Source organism: Pelmatolapia mariae, linkage group LG3_W (assembly GCF_036321145.2).
Source record: "Pelmatolapia mariae isolate MD_Pm_ZW linkage group LG3_W, Pm_UMD_F_2, whole genome shotgun sequence".
Taxonomy (NCBI): domain Eukaryota; kingdom Metazoa; phylum Chordata; class Actinopteri; order Cichliformes; family Cichlidae; genus Pelmatolapia; species Pelmatolapia mariae.
This window is the reverse complement of record NC_086229.1, coordinates 15,622,409-15,626,482: the sequence shown is the minus strand read 5'-3', so window position 1 is coordinate 15,626,482 and position 4,074 is coordinate 15,622,409. Positions and strand designations below refer to the sequence as shown.

The window sequence follows — 4,074 nt, the reverse complement described above, 5'->3', positions numbered from 1 at the left end:
GCGACTTTTGTTGTGATTTGGCGCTATATAAATAAAATTGAATTGAATTGAATTGAGTTCCTGCTCCTCATGAACACACTGACTCTGAGCGCTGTTTGAATGCACACTGTGAACCTGCGGTTTGATTCACACAGAGCAACTGTGTTTGTGAAAGTATGAGGGCTGGTGTGACAAAACACTACGTGACATTACTAACGTGTGGGGGCAGAGCCAAGTTGCCATAAAGCGCGCGGTGCGTTCCAGTACTTTATTTTAGCAGAGTTCCCAACTGAGGGAGGCACGTGACCCTGTGTTGCAGGTTAACTGTTAGATTTGTTTACAGACTCCACTCTGTGTGTTCATCGTGTGTGGATCCACAGATTGGTCGTTTTCATGAGCGGTCTTCTCAGTCTGTCAGTGTGTCTGCGGTTTGACATGATTAATGACCTCGGCAAAAAGAAAGTCTCCAGCTCTGTAAATCCACACACTATCAATATTATCTTTAGATGGCAGAAAACACAGTCTGAGGGGGCTGTAGTGACGTGCTAAGAAACTAACTCAACTAATTAGAAACTAAATAATTAGAAATACACTTAATCAGCAGTGGTGATGTTTTATATTCCCCATAAGATCTGGGGACCTTGGAAAGGTGTAACGAAGGGCCAGAGAAGAGAGTGGCTGTTAGTGAATCATCCAGCAGGTCGGTGTTGAAGTGTTGAGTTTTAGATGAATCTGATTTTGTCTTTCAGATCAGGGAAGGAATACAGAAGTCAGGAGGTGGAAAAAAAGCAAAAAGGCAAAATCCAAGCAGAGTTCAGTTAAAAGCTGTGGGGCACAAAGATTACAGGGCAGCAAACAGAGGCTTTGAGACATGTTGTAGACAAAGGTGGGTTGATTGCACACGGGCCTGTTATGTTGTAAACTGTTGGGCTGGGAAAAGGAGAGACTTGTGGTTAAATCACACCTTAATATTGCATAAAAGAGTGATGATCACCTCATATCAACATCTGAAATAAAACCTAATACAGGTACTGTTTCATGTCCACTTTAAACACAGTGACTGCAGGTCCTCCTACATGTGGTATGACTGTAGTTTATTGGCACGTTGTCAGTGCAGATATTTTCACTGCTGCTTATTCTCTGGCTTATGCTAGTTTTGCCCCACTCGGGAAATAAGGGACTAGTTTTTGAGGATTGATTCATAACTCCGGGAGAGAAACAAAGACTTCAATGATGCTGTTCTAGGCTGTCAGTGCTGTGACAGGTCTATGGGAGAGTGCAGCCTGTCCACCCATTTTAAATTTCATTTCATTTCAATTCAATACGATTTTATTTATATATCAAATCACAACAGCAGTCACCTCAAGGCGCTTTATATTGTACAGTAGATCGTACAATAATAGATACAAAGAAAAACCCAACAATCATATGACCCCCTATGAGCAAGCACTTTGGCAACAGGAAGAAACCTCCAGCAGAACCAGGCTCAGGGAGGGGCGGGGCCATCTGCTGCGACCGGTTGGGGTGAGAGAAGAAAAACAGGATAAAGACATGCTGTGGAAGAGAGACAGAGATTAATAACAGATATGATTCAATGCAGAGAGGTCTGTTAACACATAGTGAGTGAGAAAGGTGACTGGAAAGGAAAAACTCCTCGTGTGTCATAGTGGTCTGATCAGACAATATATTTACCCTTCTGTGCCATTTCATGTTTAGGTCAGTTATGTTTGTTTAGGTCAGTTATATTTCTTTGTGCAGTCTTTTGGTTTGTTAAGTTTGCAGTTCTTTGTCTGAGTTCAGTTTTGTTTCTTTGACATTTTTTATGAGCTTAACATTAATTACTTTTGTAAATATAATATTTGGGCTAAATGAATGAAAACTTTGTTTTTCTAATAATTCTTGTGACTCCTTCTGATTTTTCAACTTGGTTCATCACACAGCCCTAAATATTTGTTTAATGTCCTGGTCAAATATTACTCCAAGGTGTTACTGGAGGCCAAGGTAATGCCATCCAGAGCAAGTATCTGGTTAGATACCATATTTCTAGGTATTTTAGGGCCAAGTATAATCAGCAGCATACAGTTAGTTGTCACCCAGGTCTTTATATCAAGCTCTGCTGTGTTCAAGCTATTAATTACTGCGTGCAGGAGAGCCAAAACACACATCAAACATTAAAGTTCAGTTATGCCAGCTTTAACCTTGGGATGCCTCAGCTTCTCTTTTATATCCCCCACACTCAACTCTCTGCATCAGGAAGCTCCTGCCACTGGTCACCCTGGGAGCTTCGTCCTTCTACACCCTAACAGTTAGCAGATAACGTAGTGAAGCATCGCTGACACAAAATTTGACTCTGACTTTAAACACTGGTCACTTCAGGTGTTGCTCTGATATACAGGAAATGACATCACGGCTCAAACTCTTTGTCAGTAAACCATTTCTTTATTTAACATATAAAATTTTGGTTTAATTGTTGCAGGATTTCATTACACAAACAAGCTGAAAAAACCCTGCAGAACACATGGATCAATGCATTCAATAAAAATATAACAGGAAACAGATTTCTTAATCAAACTGCTGGAACAAAGCGAACCGCTCAACACAAACACTACAGTAGAACAGTTTAGAAAGCTTAAAATGTAACAAGAGGCACATTTTCATTCATAGGTGCCTCATCAGATCTTTACAGAAGACTCCACCTGAACTCTGTGGAGCCTGATCTCAAGGGTTTAAGTCTGACCCTGAAACCAGAAGAGGATCTTTCTGTCTCTGCAGATTCACTGTGATCCAGAGATGGCAATGATTTCAGTCCTGCATCACGCTGATGTTTGCACAGAGAAGATAATTTAGTAAATGTTTTTGAACATTGGTAACAGTAAACTTCATAATCATTATGCAAATTTTTACTCTGTGAATGGTACTCATGGCCATTGACCAGTGGTTGTTGATCAATGCTCATAAGAATTTGCATATTAATGATGAAGAAATTGACCTCACAGCCCATTGTTCATTCATTGGGCCGGTTTCAGTCGTTATGCAAATGTACTGTTGACAAAATTAACGTAAAAGCGGGAATCAAGACGTAACAGTTTATTTGTAACATGGAATCGTTTCTGAGTGGAGTATGAACTGAGATTACTCAAACTCTTTCACAGATGAAGATCTCTTTCATGTGTCTGCGTTCATGCTTAGTATGATCACATGATTGTGAAAAGGTTTTGTCACAGTGTCTGCACTTGTATGGTTTCTCTCATGTGTGGACTCGTTTATGCTTTTCAAGCTGACGTGCACTGATGAAGGATGACCCACACTGATCGCAGACATGCTTTTTAACGCCACTGTGAAGGAGTTCATATTGTTTGAAGTCCTTTGAAGTGGTGAAGCCTCTCCCGCATTCTTTACAGTAGTTCATTTTGTCTCCAGTGTGTCTACGTTGATGTATTTTCAGAGTCCTTCAATGACTTCAAGTTTTTCCACAAAGGTCACAACAAAAGTCTTTCCCACAGCGATGACAGGGTTGAGAACTTGATCCATCTGTGTCGCTCTGCTTCTAAACAAAAACACAAAGACAGTGTAAGTCAGTCCTTCAACATTTTTATCCTGAACGTCACCTGAAATAAAGAGCATCTCTGCCAAAGTCCAATTACATTTAACGGTTTACATTATCACACTCAGCTCAATTTAATGTGCTATAAAAACGATAAGAGTAAAAACATTAAAGTAATACTAGTTTAATGCTACAATAACAATAACACAATTCTCAAACACTATCCCTAAAAACCTGTGATTAGAGTCTGAATAATCATTCAGAGCTGCCTTTCCATGCAGTAGAATTGCTAACATGCTAACACAATTTGATGAGCAGAGTAGTTTCAAACAGTCGGGCTGACAAGATAAAAATATAAATACATACCTCACAGTAACTGCACTTGTAGAGTCTTTCTGGTGTGGATCTGTTGGTGTGCTTTCAGGTAACGTGGAGATTTAAAAGTCTTCTCACACAGGTCACATTTATAAGGTTGTTCCTCAGTGTGGGTAAACATGTGACGTCGTAACTCTGTGTTTGTAGTAAACTGTTTACCACACTGATCACAGCTG

The 4,074-nt window shown here is 40.0% G+C and overlaps 1 pseudogene; it reads right to left on the bottom strand.

The window, feature by feature from the left end:
• Nucleotides 1-3,855: 3,855 nt before the first annotated feature.
• Nucleotides 3,856-4,074, bottom strand: part of LOC134624257 (gastrula zinc finger protein XlCGF57.1-like) — a 1,571-nt pseudogene continuing 1,352 nt past the window's right edge.